At 36.7% G+C, this 23,858-nt stretch overlaps 1 long non-coding RNA gene across 1 annotated transcript in view; it reads left to right on the forward strand.

Moving 5' to 3' along the window:
* Positions 1–23,858, forward strand: part of LOC141495280 (uncharacterized) — a 94,467-nt gene that overhangs the window by 34,193 nt on the left and 36,416 nt on the right. The window contains exon 3 of the long non-coding RNA XR_012470721.1: positions 10,089–10,190. This is a non-coding gene — a long non-coding RNA (uncharacterized LOC141495280). The remainder of the gene's footprint in view (positions 1–10,088; positions 10,191–23,858) is intronic.

Genomic DNA, 23,858 nt, shown 5'->3' on the forward strand with positions numbered 1-23,858 from the left:
TTTTCTTGCTCTTTTTTTGTTTGTTTTCTTATCTTTTTTAAAATTTATTTTTTATTCTCATTTTGTACAAATGTTTTTCTTTACATTAATAAAATATACTTGTTTACAAGTAAACAAAATACCCCTCCCCATGAATATAGATAGACTTGCTTGGGCAAAAAAGTAAAGGGGGGAGAAAAAAAATTAAAATTAAAAAAATAATAGTAATAATTGTAGGTATGGCCAGGTGGTACAATGGACAAAGCACCAGCCCTGGAGCCACAAGCACCCGAGTCCATATCCAGCCTCAAAAACCCAATAATCACCCAGCCATGTGACATGCAAGCCACCCGATCCCCACTGCCCTGCAAAAACCAAAAAGAAGAAAAAAAAAGACTCAAAATAAAATAAAATAGTAATAATAGTAGGGGTGGCAGGGTGGCAGACAGAGCATTGGCCCTTGAGCCAGGACCACCTGGGTCCGAATCTGGCCCCAGACACCCAATGATCACCCTGGTATGTGGCCCTAGGCAGGCCACCCAGCCCCACCTGCCCTGCACCCTTCCCCACATAATAACAACAAAAAATGTGTTTCAGTCTTTGTTCCAACACCATCAACTCTGTCGTGAGTAGATCACATTCTTTATGATAAGTCCATGACAAAAGTTACTTCCATATTTTTCCAACGTTGCCATTGCTGATCGCAACTCCCTCCTTTCTTATTTCTCCACTACTATGTACTATATTTTCTCTCTCCTTTCACTCTGACTCTGCTCTAGGGTTGCTGAGTGGTGCAGTAGACAGATCCCTGGTCCTGGGGCCAAGAAGCCCTGAGCCCCCATACCACCCCTTAGGCCCAGAATCCACCTGGCCCTATGGTCCTGGGCAGGCCATCCAATCCCAGCCCCTTGCAAGAAGTAAAAAAAGAAAATGTGTTATATCTGACCTCTGTCCCCCCATGGTCCATCCTCTCCTCCTTTATTCACATCCCCACCCCTTCCCCCTGCTCCCTGCTCCCCCCTCCTTCTTACTCCAGTTGTCTATACCCCATTGAGTATATTTGCTGTTTCCTCTCCTAGCCACCTCTGATGAGAGCAAAGGTTCCCTCATTCCCCCTTGCCTCCCCGCTTCCATATCATTGCAATAGCTCATTGTAATAAAAAAAAATCTTATTATGTGAAATAGCTTGGACTATTCCCCCTCTCCTTTTTCTTTCTCCCATTCCATTTCCCTTTTTTTTCTTATTGACTCCATTTTTACACCATATTTTATCTTCGAATTCAGCTTTCTCCTGTGCTTCAACTATAAAAGCTCCCTCAACCTGCTCTATTAACTGAGATGGTTCATATGAATATTATCAGTATCATTTTTCTATACATGCAGTTCATCCTCATTAAGTCCCTCATATTTTCCCCCTCTCCTCCAATCTCCATGCTTCACCTGAGTCCTGTATCTGAAGATCAAACCTTCTGTTCAGCTCTGGCCATTCCAAAAGGAACCTTTGAAATTCCCCTGGTTCATTGAAAGTCCATCTTTTTTCCTGGAAGAGGACATTCAGCCTTGCTGGGTAGTTCATTCTTGGCTACATTCTAAGTTCTTTTGCCTTCCGGTATATTGTATTCCAAGCCCTACAAGCTTCCAATGTAGCTGCTGCTAAGTCCTGTGTGATCCTGACTGCAGCTCCATGATATTTGAACTGTGTCCTTCTGGCTGCTTGTAATATTTTCTCTTTGACTTGGGAGTTCTGGAACTTAGCTATAATATTCCTGGGGATTGGTTTTTTGGGATCGCTTTCTCAGGGGGATCAGTGGATTCTGTCCATTTCTATTTTGCCCTCTGCTTCTAGAATATCAGGGCAATTTTCCTGTAGTAATTCTTTGAAAATGATGTCAAGGCTCTTTTCCTGATCATGACTTTCAGGTATTCCAATAATTTTCAAATTATCTTTCCTAAGTCTGTTTTCCATATCAGTTGTTTTTTCAATGAGATATTTCACATTTTATTCTAATTTTTCATTTTTTTGGTTTTGAAGTATTGATCCCTGATTTCTGGTAAATTCGTCAATCTCCCTGAATTCTATTCTTTGTCTGAAGGATTTGTTCTCCTCAGAGAGTTTTCTTATATCCTTTTCCATCTGGCCAATTTTGCTTTTTAAAGCATTCTTCTCCTCAATAACTTTTTGAACTGTTTTATCCATTTGACCTAAGCTGGTTTTTAGCATGCTATTTTCTTCAGCATTTTTTTGGATTTCCTTGACTAAGCTGTTGACTTCATTTTCATGTTTTTCCTGCATCTCTCTCCTTTCTTTTCCCAGTTTTTCTTCTAACTCCCTCATTTGATTTTCAAAGTCTTTTTTGAGCTCTATCATAGCCTGAGCCCAATTTCTGTTTTTCTTGGAGTCTTTAGATGCAGGAGCTTGTGCTTCCTCATCTTCAGACTGAGTATTTTGATCCTTCTTGGGCTCATTTGCAAAATATTTCACAAGGTCTTCCTCTGGTTTCTTTGTTCATTTTCCCAGCCTAAGCTTGTTTTTGGGGGGTGCTTCCTGAGCTTTTGGGACACTCCCACAAGGGTCTCAGTATGTGAGGTTCTGTCTTCCCTCCTGGTCTGTGAATGACCATAAGCGCCCCCCTCTACCATGGGGCTGAGGTGGGGGGGGCTAGACTGTGATCAGGATCTGAATGTGGTCAGAGCCCCAGAGTCCTGTTCCAGGGGCAGAGGACAGAGCTGTGCAGTCTCTCTCTCTTCACTTCCCTCCCTCAGCTCAATGGGCTCATGCCCTGGGGGCTCCTGCTTATGGGCTCTGCCTGCTTCTTTTTCCTGGTCTAGGCTGCTAGACCAAGCTGCTGGCTGTGTGCCCTGAGGGCTGGGCTCCATGTGCTGGCTCTGGCAGAGGTCCCCTGCTGTTCCCTCACTTTGTGCTGGTGCTTCCTGGGGTGCAGCTCAGGAGACTCCCCCGCTGCTGTGAGCTGAGTCTCCCAGCACCCTGGGCCTGCCTCTGGGAGGCTGAAGTTCTTTGGCTCTGGCGGGCCACCCCTCTGGCAGGCCGCCCCTCCGGCTCCGGGGAGCAGAGCCTTTCTGCTCTTTTCCAGGTTACCTTGAGTAGGAGAACTGCCTCACTGGGTCCCTTTGTGGGTTCTGTCTCTGGAAAGTTTAGTTAGAGTCCTTAGTTTATGAGTTTTTAATCAGAGAGCTCCTAAGACTGGATCCCTTCATGTAGCCATCTTGGCTCCACCCCCCTTTTCTTGCTCTTTTATGTGAGTTCGCCCCATTCTATCTTTCCCTTTCCTTTTCTCCTCCCTCATTCCTTAGTTTTATTTTTTTAAGATATCATTCCTTCATATTCAACTCATTCCTGATCCCTCTGTCTATATATACTTCTAACTGCCCTTATAATGAGAAAGTTCACATGAATTGCAAATATCACCTTCCCATATTGGAGTATGAACAGTTTAACCTTATGTCACTTATGATTTCTCTTTCCAGTTTACCTTTTTATGCTTTTCTTCTGTCTTGTAGTTGAAAGTCAAATTTGCTATTTAGTTCTAGTCTTTTCATCAAGAATGCTTGAAAGAGGGGGCAGCTAGGTGGCATAATGGATAAAGCACTGACACTGAAGTCAGAAGGATTTGAGTTCAAATCTCAGACAATCTCAGTCTCAGACAATTAATAATTACTTAGCTGTGTGGCCTTGGACAAGTCACTTAACCCCGTTGCTTTGCAAAAACAAACAAAAAAAAGAATGCTTGAAAGTTTCCTATTTCATTGAAAGTCTGTTTTTCTTCCTAAAGAATTATGTCAGTATTTCTGGATAGGTGATTCTGGGTTCTAGAATATCAGCCCAGTGTTCCTTGATAATTTATTGAAAGATGAGGTCTACTCTCTCTTTTTTTTTTAATTTATGGCTTTCAGGTTGTTTCTTAATTTAAAAATATTTCTCCTAGACTACTCCCAATGAGATATTTCACATTGTCTTCTGTTTCAATTTCTTATAAAGTCAGTAGCATCCATTTTTGTTTTCTTCAATGAACTTTTGTACCTCCTTTTCTGTTTAACCAATTCTACTTTTTAAGAGTTTTTTCTTTAGCAAATTTCTGTGCCTCTTTTTCCATCTGGTCAATTCTTCTCATTGGATTTTTTGTTTTTGTATCTCATACCATGTTCCTGAGTCTGTTTTTTAAGGTGTTATTTTCCTCAGTATTTTTTTCATTCTACTACAAGACTCTCATGATTTTCTTGCATCACTTTCATTTCTCTCCACAATTTTTCCTTGACCTCACTTTCTTGATTTCCAAATCATTTTTGAGTTCTTTCATGACCTGAGACTAATTCAAATTTTTCTTTGAGGCTTTGGATGTAGGAAGTTTGACTATTATCTTCTTCTGGGTGCATGTTTTAATTCCTTGTCACCATAGTAACTTTCTGTGGTCAGCATTTTTTCTGTTGCTTGCTCATTTTTCCAGTCTATTTCTTGACTTCTTTGTTAAAGTAAGGCTCTGTTTTCAAGGTAGAAGGTGCACTGTCCCAAGCTTCAGGAGTTTTGCACTGTTGTTTTCAGAAATACTTCTAGGAACACCTCCATGTGTAAGCATAGGAACTCTCTTCCCAGAAACTATGATGAGGGTCCCTACCCCACTGCTGCCCACAAGTTTCAGTTGTGTAGTGATCCTTCTTCTCACCCTGCCACCTAGGAGGACTACAATCCACATCTGAGTATGATCAAAGCAACAGACTCTTGCCCCCAGAGCCAGTAAAGAGACCCCTGTAATATCCTTCTGATCAATTGTTTGCCTCTCTTGTCATCTATGAGTTGAGAAATCTGGAAGCAGCAGCTGCTGCTGCAGATTTAGTGGCCTCTTGATTTGCCTAGTCTTTGCTGGCCCAGCCAGTGCTGGACAATGCTTGACTTTCACTGCAGTGCAACAGACCTTTTCTGTTAACCTTCTAAATTGTATTGGCTGGAAAACTGTTTCATCCTGTCCTTTTATGAGTTCTGTCACCAGAGGGATTTTGGGGAGAATGATTCAAATGAATGACTGCCTTTTCTCTATCATCTTGGCTCTACCTTAAAAAAATATTTTTAAAGAAAAAGAAATAAATTAACAAAACTGATCAATATATTTTAAAAGTATATGCAATGTACCAAACTTATCTGCTCTGAAAAGTAGTAGGGATGAATTATCTTCTTGATTTTATTTATGAGATTCAAGTTCCTTTCTGGCAGAATGATGATCGTATTCTAGAAATCTAGGAGTGCCATGAGGATGTATGTATTTGATATTTTAAGAATAATACTATCTGGAGTCAAGAGAAATGACCTGGTGAGGTTCCCATTCATGCTTGGAATTTAGTACTTTTAAAAATCCAATTGACACATCACAGGGACTCTTGACAACAATTAGGCCAAAAAAAATAGTATATTCTGAGACGTCAAGAAGGGTGATAGTAGATCTGAAATCTGCTCGATTTTATGGGTGTATAGATAAGCACAAGGAAATTAATAAGACTATTATTATGGGAACAAAATACACATTAATCAGGTATGTAGAGCGTAATTGGACATAGATTTTTCTCCTCTTTTCAACTTAACTCAAGGAGATTTTATTCCCAGCTATCATCATGCCACCTTCACTCTGGTCCTCTTCCTCTTCCTCCTCCTAAAACAACTTGTTCTCCAGCTTCTGGACCCAGGATTGCTCCTACCACCCATTCCTAACTCCTAGCTCCTCTATATAGTCCATGAGAATATAAGCTCCTTGGGGGTAGGGATATTTTGCTTAGCTATTTTTATAACCCTAGCATTTAGTATAGTACTTGGCACCGTGCCGGAACCATGGTTGGTGCCAGAAACTAATCTGATAAAGGAGCTAGTGCTTCATGAGTTATAGTAGTATAATGTCATCCATTTTGAGCATCACACTTGCATTTTAATAGAGACTCTGATCTCCTTAACTCAAAGTAATGACTCTTATGGGGAATTTCAGGTGGTGAGGATGGGAGTGAGGAAGAGATCTTCTACTACTAATACTAATGATAATAATTATATGATATTATAATAGCTAACATTAGCTATTGGCATTTATATAGCATTTTAAGCCTATACCATTGACATTTAAATAGCTTTTTAAGATTAGTGAAATACTTTATAAATATTATATTATTTATCCTCATAATGACCCTGGAGGTATTATCTTCATTTTTAAATATGAGGATACTGAGGCAAGCAGATGTTAAATGATTTTAACCTAATCAGGGTCACATAGCTAATAAAATTTCTAAGACAAGATTTATAGCATTTTCCTAACTCTAGAACCTTTGCTCTCCCCAGTGAGTCACCTACATGCCCTAGATTTAAGGGTGAGAAGTTGGTTTTTTTTTTTACCCTATTCCTACACCATATAGTCAGTAGCCTCCTCTGCCAATATGAAGTAACAAGACTACTGGTCTTGAAATAAGAAGTCCCATGTCATCATTTTGTAACCTTGGATAAGACATGATCTTTCTGAACTTCAGGCTCCTTACCTGACAAATAAGGACAATAGAAAACCTATTCTTACTTTGTAAGTTTATTGTGAAATTCAAATAAGGGGTACCTAGGTCACATAGTGGAAAGAACACAAACCCTGGAGTCAGGAGAATCTGAATTCAAACAGTTGATGGCTGTATGACCCTGGGAAAGTCACTTAACTTTGATTGCATCCAAAGAAAGAAAAAGAACAAAAAAAGCTAATGAGATAATGGATGTAAAATGCCTTTTAAGGGGCAGCTAGGCGGCACAGTAGATAGAACATTGGCCTTGGAGTCAGGAGGAGCTGAGTTCAAATCCAACCTCAGGCACTTAATAATTACCTAGCTGTGTGACTTTGGGCAAATCAGTTAACCCCATTGCTTTGCAAAAAAATAAAAACAAATAAAATGCCTTTCAAACTGTAACAAATGATACAGCTAACAATCATGATGATAAGAAAGAAGTTGATTTTTGTAGGGCAGTCTATAATGGGAAAGAGCCCTGGGTTTGCAATTGGAGGATCAAATCCTAATTCTGCTGGGACAACTGTTTAATTTTTCTGAGTCTCTTCAGTCAAGATTTGATTCTAGGTCTCACCTTATTCTAAGCCCAGTACTTTTTCCATTGTGCCACTCTAAGCACAGAATTTTTTTTTAATCAAAAGATCTGGGTTTGAATTCAAGCTGTACTATTTATTAACTATGTGATATTGACCAAGTTTTTTCCTCTGTTAAAATAGGAGTTTGAACTACATGATCTCTTTATGTTCCTTCTAGTTCTAAATCCTTTGACAATGTGATTTATTATAATAATAATTGCTACTATTATTATTATTACAAAGACATCAAGTTTAGCATGAATTTATGAGGTTGTATACCAAATTAAAAAGAGAAGCCACCTGTTTCATGTCCCAAAATATCTCTCACCTGTCTGCTATGGTGCCAGAAATTCCATTAAAGTTGTTTATTTAGGTAAGGATTTGTCCTCAGGGATGCTGAGGGTATTAAAATGCAATACTTCCCTGGGGTAACACATTAAACTGTAAACAGTTTGCCTGCATCATTTTGTCATTTAATCACATAACTTCTAGACAAAAGAACCCCAAAGCAATGAGTTACTAAATAAGTCTAGGTTTTGGGGGGAGAAAGGGGAAAATAAAAAAATCAAAGGAGAAGAATATTTCTTGAGATGTCAGGCTCTATTTATTGGGGTGCCTGGACAGACCTGGAAATAGCAGCAGGGTATCACTGGGTACACTTAAGGAGCTTGTAGTGCTAAAAGATGAAGTGAGACCAACATGACTATTCTTCATATTCCATTCAACTACCCTACCCTGGAAATCTTTCCAACTCAACTGCTAATACCTCCCTTCTCCACCCATCTGGGCCAGCAACTTCCTGATCAGATAATACTGAGAATATGCTCCATCACCATGGGGGAAATTTAGCAGATTCTGCTTTGGAACTCTGTTCTAGGGGTGGGTTGAAGTGTCTGGATTAGTAAAGGCATATACACCTAATTCACTATCCCTAGTTGATCACAGACCATGCTTTATATTTCAACCTGGTGCTGCTCATTTACCTTGCTAAATCTTTTGATTCCCCATCCCCCTAAATCTCAACACAAACACTTCCTGCCTAGGAATAGGAATTCTATCAATACCTTTGCTTCCAGATAGAGCATGACAAATAACTTCCCTATGGATCCATTCACCACCTTGTGATTCCCATCATTCCAATTCCCTCATATTCTCCTATAAGTTTTGTCTCCCCCAGTTAGAGCAAGAGCTCAATGAAAGCAGGTGCTATTTAATTTTTGAAAATGTATCTGCAGCACTTAACAACCCCATAACTGGCACATAATAGCAGATACTTAAATTTTTCTTCTTTTTTATTGCTTCTTTTCTTTTTAATCCTTTTCCTCTTTCCTTTCTTTTTTATTCCCTTTCTTTATCTCTTCCCTTTCTTTTTCTTTCTTTTTCATCCTTTTTCTTTTATTTTCTTTCCATCCTTTTGGTTTTTTATCCTCTTTTTTTATTTCCTTCCTTTATTTTTCATCTTTTTTTCTTTCTTTCACAAAATGTGAATCAGTATGGAAAGCAGCAATGAAGCAATATATGCTGATTGCTCTCCTCCCTCTTCTCAACCCATGGTCAACTTAATCCTAACCCTTCTCCCCAATCCTTATCTTCCTGTACCCTTCTTTTCCAAATTTCTCTGAAAACAAACTTCACCTTCACAATTACATATCATTTAGCTACCTTTACTGACAACATCTAAAGATTCTTCTACAGGGCCAGTCAATGGAAATGGTGTTTCTGAAAAGAAGAGTTCAGCAGCCAGCCTTTATTTGGAGTTGGCTCTGATAAGGATAATTTGCTTATAAATCACACCTGGTGACCTGTTCTTTATTTAGGCCAAGAGGCATTGGTTCCAAAACTAATTACCTTTTCCACTTAAAGCTTATCAGGAAGGGCTATTAAATCAGGGAAGGCTCACCATCAATTGCAATTCTGTTTTCCTAAATTCAACTTCAAATGAATATGCTGAAGTCAGCCAGCTGCGAGATTAGTAAAGAAGACTGAAAATGAGAAGTCCCTTTAGAATGGCACCTACCTTTCATCCCTATCTCTGCATTCAGTGTTTGCCAATCAACTCTATAAGAACTGGGGCTCTGAGAGGTGGGTGGAGGAGAATGTATCACTTGAGTGCAGACGCACAGATATGAGATGTATCTTCTTGTCCTAAATTTCTAAGAATTTTTTCAAGAAACTCCCACACTCTTGCTCATGCTTTGCCATGCTCATCCTGCCCACTAGTCATCCTGAGGTTGATATTAATCCCATTATTTTTAGGCTTATAGCATAACAAGAACAGGATATTTATTGTCTAGTGATTGACAACTTGTGTCAAGCAACATTTTGTTTTTGAGCTTTTGAAGGGTAGCTCAGCTGCTGAATTCCTTTAGGTCTAAACTATGAAGAGAACCTTTGCTCTTATCACTACAAGCCAAGTGAGTGTCAGGAGCTCCCACCTGCATTGACTGATTTAATTAATACCTCTATGTCCCTTGGTTATCTTTCTGCCACATTCAAGTCTTTTGTCATTTATTCATTATTAAATCCGCTTGATGAAATGCCTGTTGGTTCGACATGCCAGTTTTGAAGCTCCTGGCAGACACCCATGCCCTAAGATCCTTTAAAAAAAAGGACTTGAAAAAAGTCACAAGAATCCTTTGACTTTTGAGGCCATGGAAACCTTCAAATCTGATCCAGGGATTGTTGGTGACAGATGAGTCTGTGCTGAACTATCTCAGATGTGGTGATTTCCTTTGTAAACTGCTTTCTAGATTTATTGAAGTCATTTTGTGGTGAGATGCTTTTAATTTCAACTCTAAATGGTCCTCTGAGAATGAGTCCTAGTCCAAGGGCTATTTAGGAGACATTTGATTCAATTAATAAGCCAATCAGTCGTACCACACAAATCCAGAGGATTTGGATTCTTCATTGACTAGAACAGGGATCAACAAACTCTGACCAAATTATTGGGTATGCTGCCTATTTTTATGGCACCTCTAGTTCATAATGACTTTTACATTACAGAAAAAGGAAACAAGCTGACCCTTGACCCAGAAGAAAAATCATAGCTGATTTACCTACTGCCAGTGCCATACCTAGGAATTCTGATGCTTGGGGCAAATTCAGGTGGGTGAGAAGTATATCTGGAGTTATCCAGCACAAGATTGAAACAGACTAGAGAGATCCAGGTCTTCTTGACTCCAGACCCAGAAACTCTTTACACTGTGCCAACTATCTACCCTAGAATAGAGCTTCACTATTTCAGGCATTCTTTCCCAAGTCATCCAAACACAATAAGGCTATTGAATTTTATTCTACATTTGATAGCACTTAAATACTTTTCTGGAAAATGGAGAAATAAGACAAACACCTAATGTGACATCCCTGAGAAAATAATTCTCTTCCTGAGTTATTTTTTGCTATGAAAAGAAATGGGATTGGCATTAGATTTATGAACTTACTGTCTTTCTCATGCTTTTATCCCCCATCACCTTTAGTCAAAGGGGCTAGGTTTAAGAATTTCCACAAGTTTAAATCAATTATGATTCATATTTTGAGATCCAGGCTCATAATTTCATTCCTATGAGAAACTCTTATTGTGGGAATTCCCTGTACCAAGGCAGAGACACAAGTTATCTCTGGCTCATATGGTCTTAGAGCGTTGCCTGGGCATTGCTAAGAGATTTGGTGACTTATCTGTGGACATGAAGCTAGTATGTTTCATAAGTAATGATTGAACTTATATCTCCTTGAATTTAGAGTAAGACCATTATCTCTTATGCTCTTTATGAAAATTAAAAGATGATAAAGATGATAATAATAACAACTTCAAAATTATATCACAATGAAACATAGCAATTACATAATATAATAATGTAAGCATTTATTTAATGGTTTAAGGTTTACCAAATACTTTATAAATATCTCATTTTATCACAGGAACTGTATTAAACACTGGAAATACAAATATGAGACAAAAAGGATAGTTCCTGTCCATAAGGAACTTACATTTTTATGAAGAAAAACAGACAACACAAAGAAACTGAAAAGCAGGAATTGTTGGGGGATAGGGTTTATGAAAATGCTGTTGAAGTCAGAAAGGCATAATCAATGCCAGAAAGAGAATGAGGGTTGGCTCGGCCAAATCCCTCCCAAAAGATGAGGTTGTGGGGAAAAATCATTAGTAAGAAAAATGAATGAGGAATGTTTCAGGGTCAGAAGATGTACCCAAGTAACTTGGTTTCAAAAATCTGCAAAAGCACAAGATGAGGAGGCATGGCTAGTTGGCAAAGTCACATGGGCAGTGCTAATGGGACTTCCTCCCTAGCAGGGTGCCAACAATTTTATTCCAAGGCATTTCCCCTAAAAGAGACAGAGACACTGTACCAGATGTAGTCCATAGCCTTTCTTTGACTCTCAGTGTCCTAGAGTTTGCTTCCTTCCCCAGGATGACTATACCAACACTTTGCCTGCAATTCCCCCCTCTCCTACTCCCATATACCCACTTTTCTCATAGTCTTATAAAAATTTCAGGTGTCCCAGGCAAGTTTCCTTTTATCCCACTCAAGGCTAAACCCTAGGTGAGTCCCTTTCCCCTACCCTTTCCTTCCCTGATTCATATGCAAAATTTGCTAGTTGAAGTCTGCTAGGTAACAGTTCAATCTGAAAAAATGATGGAGTGAAGCTTTTAGTACATTGCAATCTTAATGTGAACCAACAGTATGATAAAACAGCCAGAAAATAATTAGTTATTAAATTCGGAGACTTCATCAAAAGAAGAGCTATAATGATCAGATCTGGCAGAACAGGTGATTACTGTCCTATATTCTGGTAAAACCAGTCTGGAGTATACATTCAGTTCTAGAAATTTTTTGTATCTAATGGTAGATATCTCTAGGGTGGGGAAAGAGGGGGAAAGAGAGAAAAAGAAATTTACATGTTAACTTCATTATATTTTTAAAAAGCATATAAAGTTGTACATACTAGATTTACAATTTCATGTGCAATCGTGTTTCTGTTAAATTATACTGTGTTATGGAAATGTTTATTTTATTCTTTAAATTAAGAATAAAATAAATGAATAAATTTTTTAAAAAGGGAAATGGAGAAACTTGAGACCATCATTCTAGAGGAAGGTAATCAAGATGTTGAAAGGCCTCTGATTCTTGTCAAAGAAGGATCTGTTAAAGGAACTGAGGATGTTTCACCTAGAAAAGATACAGAGAAGACTTTACAGCTATCTAAAGAGGGATTATTTATCTATGTGGCCCCAGAGGATAGAACTATGGTTGACAGTATCCAAGAGTCAGATTTTAGCTCAACATCCACAGATGAGATGATCTTTTTGGGAGTTAATGGCTACTTCTTCCTTGGAGGTCAAATAGAATCTGTACCAAATTCCAAGCCTAAATATAAAATCTTCAGTTCCTTTATAACCTCCTTCCCCCAGCACATGTGCTCTGCTATTCAGTGACAGTGGCCTGCTTACTATTCCTCCAATACACTCCATCTCCTCATGTTTTCATAAGCAGTCTCTGGTGTCTGGAATGCTCTCCCTCCTCATCTCTGCTTCCTATCTACCTTGGACTCCTTTAACTTCCTGGCAAAATTCCACCTTCTTGATCTCTCTTATCTCTGTCCCCTTCCCCTTCATATCTTCTTTGTTGATCATTTCCAATTCATCCTATATACGACTTTATTGTTCATAGTGGACACATGTTTTCTCCCCCATTAGACTAAGAGCTCTGAGATCAGGGACTATCTTTTCCTTTTCTTTGCATTTCATTTTGCATTTACTACTGCCTGAGATATAGATTGTGCTAGATGACTTCTGAGGTCTCTTTCAACTCTGAAATTCTGGATTTATTGCAATTATCTTTCTCAAACCAAATCTTCTACTTAGTATAATTCTTACTGCATTGAAGAAAGCAGATTTGTATACTGGGGAATATTTCAGTGATGAAATAAATAGAAAGTATTCATAAGACCTGGATTCAGATCCCAGTTCTGTCATTTACTAGCTTTACCATTTTGGGCAAGTCATTTGAGCTCTGAGACTCAATTTTCTTATCTATGAAATGGGGGTAATAATACACTATCTACCTTCAATGGCTGAAGACAATGGTTATTATTTAGTTTCAAATGTAATGTGCTGAATTTCAGACTGCAAAATGCAATCCTAGTTTCAAGCATTATAATTATTGTTATTTCCCATTAAAGTGATCAGCATTTATAATGAAGTTATTAAATTGTTATCACTATTTTTATGAAGAAAATGAAAATGAGTTGATATCTTTTGCCTGGATAATGTATATCTAATAGAATAGTTATACAAGCAATTAATATATTTTTGCTGTTTCCTCACTTTTATAATCATTTATCTGAGATCCACCATTACTATGAAAACAATTACAGTGATCTTCATTAAGAGTTTGAAAATCGTTAACATTGCCTTCTGGTCTTTTTAATTATCTAATGATTCAGAAATCTGCCATTTTTGTTCTTCTAAGGGAAAACCTGTTTAAACATTTGTTGTTTTATAGGTGTCTGAAACTGGTGTTTGGCATTTCCTTTGCAAAGAGCTTTGAGATTTTATAAGAAAATGTGCAAATAAAATGCTATGATGAGACTTTTCAAAAACTAACCTATATATGTAGGTAGTTTTGAACATAAAAAGAATTGTGCTGCTCCTGAAGATCCAAGAATCTGAAGAAACAGTCATATTTGATTAGAAATTGTTAATAAATTCCATATCACTTAGGTTAGCAATTTTGTCATTTACTCAGCCATTTATTCACCCACCTTCCTCCAACCATGCTTTTACCCACACATATACACATACAGAAACACAAATCCACATAAAGAGAGACTCCTTTTGAAGATGGAAACACTTGACTAACCATCCAGAATGGGATTAATTGAATTTATTTTTATTTATTTTTAAATAAGAATCAAAAAAGAACAATATTTTGGAAAAAGAAAGTTGTAGCTACTGTAGCTAAAAAATCTTTCTGAAATATACTAATCATATATTTATGCACTCATGCCAAGGGATTTCAAGATACAATGATTATGTTTTTCTTCCTTAATATTTTCTCTAAGTATTCCCCCCACCCAGGAGTTCTTGTAGTTGTTTGCTACACAATTTCCTAGATTAGAGTTTTGTCTAATGTAGTTCTGTAGTAATAAAATACTGCTATGTATAGGAAATCTGGTCCCTGGTCTCTTTACTGATACTCAACATAATAAATACATAGGATGCATACACTTTCTGGACTTAGGAAGTAGAATCTACCAAGATGTAATGGATAATTTTTTTTCTAAAATGATTGGAGATCTGGGCAGTTAGGTGGCACAGTAGAAAGAGCACTGGCTCTGGAGTCAGGAGGACCTGAGTCCAAATCTGACCTCAGACACTTAGCAATTGCCTAGCTGTGTGATCCTGGGCAAGTCACCTAACCCCACTGCCTTGCAAAAACAAAACAAAAAAAAAAGATTGAAGATCTTTTAGAATCATAAATCTGAATTTGAAAGGTCACTGAACAGAATTTAAATCTAGAAAGTTTTCTGTATATTTATCTGCATGGAAGTTTGGGGCAGGTCACTTACCAAGCATGTCTTTTAATGAGTAAACCACCAGTGGCACAAACACCCAAAAAATCTGTTAGGTTCTTTAAGTGCAGTTTCCTCTTTTACAGATGAGGAAACTTAGCTTCAGAGTAGTGATTTATTCAGGGTAATAGCATCAGTAAGTGGCAGAATAAGGATTCAAACCCAGGTCTTCTAACTCCAAAATTCAAGCTCATGAGGATATCCCAAGTTAGACTTGGAGAAATCATAAACCTCTTCTAAATGTGTCAACCTCTTGAAAAGAATTATAATTTAAAAAATTGGTCTTGATTTGAAATCTCATCAGTCAAATCAAACTAAACCACTAAGCATTTATTAAGTACCTTACCATATACAAAGGACTATCCCAGGCACTGAAAAGCTATTAAGGCAAAGTCTGTTGCAGGCTTGGAGGTGCAAGTCATAAGCACATGAAAAGTTAAATAATAGAAGCTGAATGATAGTACCAGACTGTTATGGATCTGTGATTTTGCCAGGGTAGCCATAAGCATAGTAATAAAGATAATAATCTTCACATTCCTGAGCATTCTTTTGATTCTTGGCAGTGTGATCTAGTGGAAAAAGCACTGAAAATAAACAGTGTTACCTCCAATTCTACAACTTGTTACTTTTGTGAACCTTTAAAAAAATCATTTCAGCCCTTTGTGTCTTGGTTTCCTTATCTGTAAAATGAGGGGACTGGATCTTGGACATATTACTGAGCTTTAAAGTCCCCCTTCCAATTATAGATTGTAGATTCTTTGATCCTGTTATATATTTACCCCAGGAAGGGAACAGATTGAGGATCTTCATCTAGATTTTTCTTGACATTGTTTAGATACTAATGGAACACACAACCAATATTCATTGGTTATCTCTTGCTTTCACTACAAAACTCTACCAATGTTAAAAATAATTCTATATTTTTCTTATGATATTCCTTCATGCTTCTACTCATATACAACTCCTTATTTATAATGTGCTATAAACCCAATTATTACCACCATGTACCTTTCAGTCCTTCAGAAACTATGGAATCTCACAATCAGGGATGTAAAAGTAAATGTTTAACAGTTATCCAAAATAGTACATGTGGCAGATTTTAAGTTTAATCTGTTTTATTAATATTTATCTCCAACATTCTTTAGTGTAGAAAATCCAACAAAATGCTAAACCAAGCCCAGATTTGTAGCACTTGCTGATTTCCAAGATGTGAAAGCTAAGATTGAAAATATAATATTTCTTTGACCTATATGAGCTGGCTCCAGAATGCACCTGCCACAGCCACATAACATTACTGAAAAAAAATGTTGCTGTTTCAAAGATGTGCCTTTACTTAAAGAATAAGCTTAGACTCATTAAGAGAAGTAAACAACTTCCTAAAGGATAATCAGCCTACTCCTTCTTTTCAGTTGTGGGCCTATGAACCTGTCTAAGATTTAGTTACTGCACTAAGTTTGCTTGGTGACTTTTACAAATACATTGATCTTGTCACACCAATCTCAAATAAACAGGGCCACCAAACCTTGAATAAAGATCCCTAAAGAGGGTATGTTGATTTAGAAAACCATAAATGAATATTATCTATGTTCTATTGTAGCTTAATTTATTTTGTTAAATATTTCCTAATTATATTTTAATCTTCTGTGGTCTCCATTTATAGACATTTGACACTTCTGGTCTAGTTCAATCCTCTTGTTTTATACATTAGGAAACTGAGGAGCAGAAAGATTAAGGTATTTGCCAAGGATGCACAGGGTGTAATTATATCTAACTATGTCCTCATCATATTCATATTATCATATCATCATTATTATAGAATTTATTTAAGTACTTTAAAGTTTGTGAAGCTCTTTACAAATATTACTTAACCTCACAATCACACTGATAGATAGGTGTTTTAATTAGCCCTATTTTATAGAGTTTGAATGATAAGAAGCACATAATTAGGTACCAAAATATTATATTAATATTTGCTCTAATTGAAAGGCTACAGTAGCATAGAAAATAGAGGACTGGCTTCTTTATAGTCAGGCCTGTCTGAATTTGAATCTTATCTCTAACAGGGAAGCACAGAATTTAAGTTTGGGGAGTGACCATCTGCGTTAATCCACCATACACAGAAGGAATCCCCAAACAAACATGACCAACAAATATTCATCTGGTCTCTGTTTGAAGATTTCCAAGGAGAAAGAGACTTTTCAAGGCAGTTTATTTCACATTTTATTATTAAAATGCTTTCCTATCATCGCCTAAATTTTTTTTCTTTGCCTCTTTTGCCCTTTCATCCTTTGCCCTCTGGGAACAAACAAAATTAATCTCTCTCTTTTATGTTACAGGACTTCAAGCAGCAATCATGTCTACCCTTAAGTCTTTTCTTCCCTAGGGTAAATGCCCAATTTCTTCATCTGGTTTTCCTTCCTCAAGGCCCTTCCCTATCCTGGTTGTTCTTCTCGGAGTACTCACTAGCTTATTAATTTCCTTCCTAAACCATGGTGCCCAAAACAAAAAGGATAGAGACACAACCTGGGATTTCATTGCTCTAGAGATCTCCCAGGTGACAAAATTCTTTATACCAAAATACCCCTGAAATTTAGTCTCAGAGAGACTTTTAATACCCCCAAAGGATTAAATGACTTTCTTGGGGCCACAGATTAAGTACATGTAAAAGATGAGACATGAAGATAGGTCTTTCTGATTTCAAGGCTGACTATCAACTACACCAATGCTATCAAAACCCAAATAGAAAAGACCATGGGCACCACATTGTGATGCTAACAATGGCAGCATTCAGTCATGTCCAAGTATTTCTGGCTCCATTTGGGGTTTACTTTACAAAGAAACTGGTGTGGTTTGTTGTGTCTTTAACCTTTTTTAATTTTTATTTTATTATTTCACATTTAAAAATTTAAATTTATTTTATTTTTAATTTATGAAATAAATCAAGCATTTCCATAACATGACATAATTAAAAAAAATACAACTGAAGCTACACATCTATTGTGTACATCTGGCTATTCCTTTTAAAAATATGGAATAAAGTTATCTTGTAAATTTATTTTTTTCTTTTATTCTCCCCCCCACCCTAGAGATGGCTACCATTACACACAAGTATATATATATATACATATATATATATGTATATATATATATCTTCATATGTCCTTTTTTAGTGTGTATATTTATAGTAGTCCAAATGACTTAGTTACTCAAAGTTATTTTTAAAATGATTACTGTACAATGTTCTTTTGGTTCCACTCACTTCTCTCTTCACCATTTCATGTTAACTCTTTCTACATTATTTCTAAGTTCATTGAGCTTATTTTTTCCTGTAACATAATAACATTTCTTCACAACCATATACCACAACTTGTTTAGTCATTCATCAATTTATGGAAATACAGCTAATTTTAAAGGTGAGAAACCAAGGAGAACAGGGTAAAATGACTTTCCTAGGGTCACACAACTAGTAAGTATCTGAGGCTGAATTTGAACTCAGGTAATTCTGACTCAAGGCCAAATACTCTACTCATTGTGCTGTTTTAATTTTGTTAAACATTCCCAATTATAATTTAATCTTGGTCAGGGCACTTTGAATTTGACACCTCTGCTTTATGCCATACTCCCTCTCATAGTAAACAGAACTGAATATGACATATGAATAAAGGTAGATTGCAGTGGAACTATCATTCCCTTCTCAGTGTGAACTATGTCCCTCTTAGTGCAGCCCAAAATTGAATTCATTTTTTGGCTACCAAATCATAATGTTGATTCAAAATGAACTTGTAGTCCATTAAAACAAACAAACAAAAAATCCATTCAAACCCAGATTGTTTTCAGAGCAGCTCTTATCTTTCCATCCTCCTCCTTCTTATACTTGTGAAGTCAATTTTGGTAGCTAAGTATAAGAATTTACATTTATAGTTTTGGAATTTCATCTTATCACATTCATTCCATGTGTTAGCTATCCCTCCAAACTCTGCAAATTTGATAAGCATCCATCTATGCCTTCATTCACATCATTGATTAAAATATTAAATTGCATAGGTTTAAACAAAGATAGAACTTCATCAGAGATCTTCTATAATAATGACGTCATACCACTGAGAATTCTCTAAATTGAGCCATCCAAACAGTTTTCTGTTCATCTAATTTTATTACCATCTAGTCTATATCTCTACATCTTCTCTATAAGAACTGTATGTGATACATACTGATTTTGTATCTCTGAACAGATCACTTAATTTGTCTATGCCCAGGACAACTCTTTATGTTGCAAAAGATGAAAATCTGTATTGGTTAAGGGAGTTTATTTGTAGGGAGTTCCCTTTATAAATGAAATTATAAGTATCATATAAAAATATATTTATTATAGGAGACCACTTCAACTTACCATGGCTTCACACACACACACAAACACACAACACAACACAAAATCTACCCTATCTTTCTCTGTCTTGACAACTAACTTCTCTCCTCTCTTTTCTATTGTCACCTCCACTCTCCTGGTAAACGATTAAGCAGGTAGAGCAAGGAAAAATAGGATGCTTTGAATCACTGAACATGCCAGTGATAGAGAAGAAAAGAACAATGTGTCTCCATATTCAATTTTTTTCTTGCTATTTTGTTTTAAGAATTTCATTCTTTCATCTGACAAGAGGCAATTGAATTACCTTATGTACTTATATACAAGATGTTGAACTAGACAGAGTATTAACTAGAAATTTGGGGTTCTTGGGGAAAATATCCCCACACTTATCATTAAATAAATTTTTAAATACAAATTTAGTTGAAAATAGAAGAAACATTGGCATCTTGTCCCATGGAAGTGAGACAAATACCCTGGGATATTAGAAGCCCACTTCTAGGAAGGCTAGAGCAGAGTAATTAGAGGAAGAATAGACAATCATGAGCTCACATGGGATATTATTTTGAGATAGGAGAATAGATTTGATTCCAGCTTAACTATTCTTGTTAGCCTTATGAGAGAAATAGTGTAGAAGAGGCAGCTAGAAGGTGCAGTGGATAGACTGGAAGTCTGTATTCAAATCCATTCTCAGACACTTACTAGCTGTGTGACTCTGGGTAAATCACTTCACTCTAATTGCCGAGAGAGAGAGAGAGAGAGAGAGAGAGAGAGAGAGAGAGAGAGAGAGAGAGAGAGAGAGAGAGAGAGAGAGAGAGAGAGAAATGGTAGATGAACTGTTCACTTCAGAGTCAGTAAGTCATATTCAAGTCTTATCTCTAATAAATATTGTATTACCTTGAGTAGTTGGCCTTCTGTCTTGATAGATGGAAATAGCATGGTATTGTAGAAAACTGTTAAGTATGAAATCAGAAGTCTTGGATTCAGATCCTAGAAGAATAAGCTTCTTAAAATTCATTTTAATATCAATATAGATATATAATTGAGCAGGTTATCAAATCTTTTAAAATTGGGATCACGGGTTGGGGAGGTTGAGACTAGATGGCCTTTGTTCCCCTTAACAGTTCTCAATCTACGATCTTTGAAAAGAAGTATAGAGATGCATTTGTAGAGTTGCCTCTCTGGGAGTTCAGCAATAAAATCATGAATCGGGTTTTAAAAAAAATTCGTGCTAGTAGAAGTTCAGTCTGTCCATTTTTATTTGTCATAGTATTAATATTTTCAGCAAATTTTAAATTTCAATACTATGGATGATACTTCTATTTTCCCCATCAAGTCATAGTTCTGATAGTTATCATAGATGACGTAGACTGAGACAGTATGTTATTATTTGGGTGGTAGTCATAGGGTATTCTGGGGAAAGGAGAAAACATCCAGTGCCCTTTTCACTATAGAGAACCCCCAAAGGAAGAATAGGGACAAACTTCCTTAGAAGCTAAGGAAAAGGATACAGTATCCCAAATCATATTGAATTCTCAATTTTTTCAGCTTGACATCCTGAAGAGAGGAGAGATGCTCTGTGACTGTCATATTTGAACAAGATAGAAATCACAAAAAGTAGAATTATAAGAAGATTTTCTGTTCTATTATATCAAATCATAAGCTACAAGCTTTAAGGAAAAATTGAATTGACTTCCATCCACCCTCACAAGTTTTGTTCTCTTTTATTGTCAAAATTGATTATTGAGTGATCTGATGTACTAATAATCTCTGACTCTTTTCTGTATCCTTCACTCTTTGTCCTTAGCCTGATGATCTCAGTTGCATTTGCCCATTTCTGATCTGTCTTGAACATGGCTTAGGGCAACGTTTCCAATCTGCATGATCTTCTGGATTTCGGGGTCTTCAGAAATACACAATTCTACAAAATGAAATCAATTCTGAAACTCATATCTCCTCCACACCCACTTCCAACTGTGCCTTCTCTGAATGGAGGGGGTTAAGATTGGACATTGAAGAATATTTACCTAAGTCTCTTATTATTTAAGGAGGGCACTCACAGAATTCACTCCCTCATTCCTCACCCAGATGACTTCCTAGGTTTCATGATTTTCAGAAATCCATTATTTTGCAAGATAAAATCAACTCTGAAACTCACACTTCCTCAGATCATTTTCCACCCTTACTAACTTACCCCCCATCCTTTAGTTTCTTTTTTATGTGTTGTCTTTACCCATTAGATTGGGGTCTCCTTGAGAGCAGGGACTTTGTTATACTTCTCTTAGTTTTCTAGCACTTAATACAGTTCCTAACACATGATAGCCTCTTGATAATTATTTATGGAGTATGTATTATGGTAAATCCCAAACCAAAGAATGAAATCGTAGGCTATACCTGATTTCAGTGCAGTTGAGATCCAAGGCATAGGAGCTTGATAGTACCCATTCTATCCCCCTAATGCTCAGTCCCAGACTTCAAAGCTAAATGACAAACATCACAAGCTTATATTCATAGTTTCCTATGCATAAAATACACTCACCACCACCAGTTGAATCCTTCAAAGCCCAATTCAAACAACACCTCCAGCAAAGCCTCCCTGATCTTCATCAATAAGTATTGATCTCCACCAGATGCATGTAAAATACTATGATTTGCAATGTCTAAATATATTTCTATTATATAACATTATTATCTTTTACAATCTGACATTTGAATCCACTGCTTCACTGAAACCTCTCTCCAAAGTCAAATCTGATAGTCTTACCTCAGTCCTCTTCCACGTTGGCCTCCTAATGCCACTTGGCTTTATTGACTACCCTCTTCTCCTGAGTATTACCTCCTTTGTGGGTTTTTATGGCATTATTCTTTCTTGGTTATCTTATCTATCTGTAGGCTCTTTCTCTGACTCCTTTCCTAGTTTATTATTCTTATTGCTCCCCTGAATAGTTAATGCTCCCTAAGGTTCTCTTCTGGACCATTTCCACTTCTCTCTATAATCCCTTATTTTGATGATCTTATTAGTTCGCATGGATTTAATCTTTGTCCCAGTTTTAGATAGTCAGCCCTTATCCCAAATCTCTATCTCATTTAGAGATAGAAAGTTCATGTAACTCCCAGTCAATTCATTTATGTGCATTCTGTGCCATTAAACCCATTTTGAGGACTCTGCCAAAGATACATACGACTAAGTCATTATGTTTTTCACTCAGTCCACTAAAATACTTTAGTTCTTGCTAAACAAATATATTTGAGCAAACACAAAAGCTATGTTAAGAAAGCTAAGTTATTATTTTCTTTCTGTAGAAAACCCTTCATTCTTTCCATTTCATAAGAGGCAACATGTTGTAATGCATGAAATTCTGGACTTGGAGTCAGGAAGACCAAAGTTTAAATTCCATCTTTTATACTTATTAGCTAAATTACCATGGACAAAAAAATAATCTCTCCCAGCCTCTGTTTCCTCCTTTGTGAAATGGATATAGTAGCATTTATATTTAAATATAAAAATATTCAAATTTAAATATATTTAAAGTGTCCCTTTACCCCAATTAGGGAATTCAATTCAAAGAAGAATACTTAGTACCTCATCCATTCAACACTGAAAGCCAATGGAGAATAATAAATGAAGCAATTTCCCAGATTTGTATTTCTCTTTCCCAGGGAATGTTCTTTTATGGCAAAAGACTCCATCAGTAAGATCAAACAGAAAAAAGTAGGGTCAAATTTAAGAAAGTCCCATCTCTAAAAAAGGAGAGGGGCCAATTTTCTTCTTATAGTTATCATACCTTCATCCATAGTCCAAGGAATTTTTTTTTTGGCAAGGCAATGGGATTAAGTGATTTGCCCAAGGTCACACAGCTAGGAAATTATTAAGTATATGAGGCTGGATTTGAACTCAGGCCCTCCTGACTCTAGGCACATGTTCTATTAATTGCACCAGCTAGCTGTCCCCAGGGGATATTTTATTAAATAAAGCTTACTTATGATTCATAACTAGGTTCTCCCCAAAAGGAATTAGGTGCCTTTTCTAGAAAAGTCTCTCAATTTGCAAACTAGTTGATATTAGGTATAGAATTGCTATTTATTTCCACTGTCACAGAAAAAAAAATGTTTAAAACAAACAAAAAAGAGGTTAGAAAACATCCATTAACAAATACTTAAAATATGAAATAGCAACCCCTAAATCCTGTTTTAGTCTCCTAGAAGGTAGGAAATATTCCTGGGACACTTGTGAGATAGCTGAACAGGTTAACTCTTTCATTTGGAATCTGTCCTATTTAAGCAACTCACTTAAGTTGAGTTTGGACAGCCAGAGCATGTCTTATTTTCCTAATGTTAATCATCTTCTCTTTTGAAAAGGACATAGTTATAGGAGTCACTCCTGTTAACAGTCAGCACCAAGTTCAAGAACTTCAAATCCCTTAAATTCATAATGGAAACACTAAGAATAGAAATACCTATTTCTTAAGATCACTTTTGATGACCAGGAAGAAACACAAAGCAGTAGAGGTAGCTAGGAGCTTGAGATCAGTCCCAGGTTCACCTAAGCTCACACATCTTCTTGCATTTTAACTTCAGCTGGAGGGATAGCAAGGAAAAAGAATCCCTTTGCCTTGGTCAGGAAGTCCAAGGAAGAGCTAGAGACTGCCAAGTGACATGCTCAAATAAGAAAAGGCAAGAGAATTATAGACTTTGTCTTCTTTTCAAGTTGACTGAGTAGCTTATTCTAGCAGAGTAGTGAGTTCTCCTTGACATAGATCCTAGACACAAGGACCAATAAAGGATGACTTTGTCATTCTAAAGCACAAGTATTTTAGCAT

This window comes from Macrotis lagotis, chromosome 8 (genome assembly GCF_037893015.1).
Source record: "Macrotis lagotis isolate mMagLag1 chromosome 8, bilby.v1.9.chrom.fasta, whole genome shotgun sequence".
In the NCBI taxonomy this organism is placed as follows: Eukaryota; Metazoa; Chordata; class Mammalia; order Peramelemorphia; family Peramelidae; genus Macrotis; species Macrotis lagotis.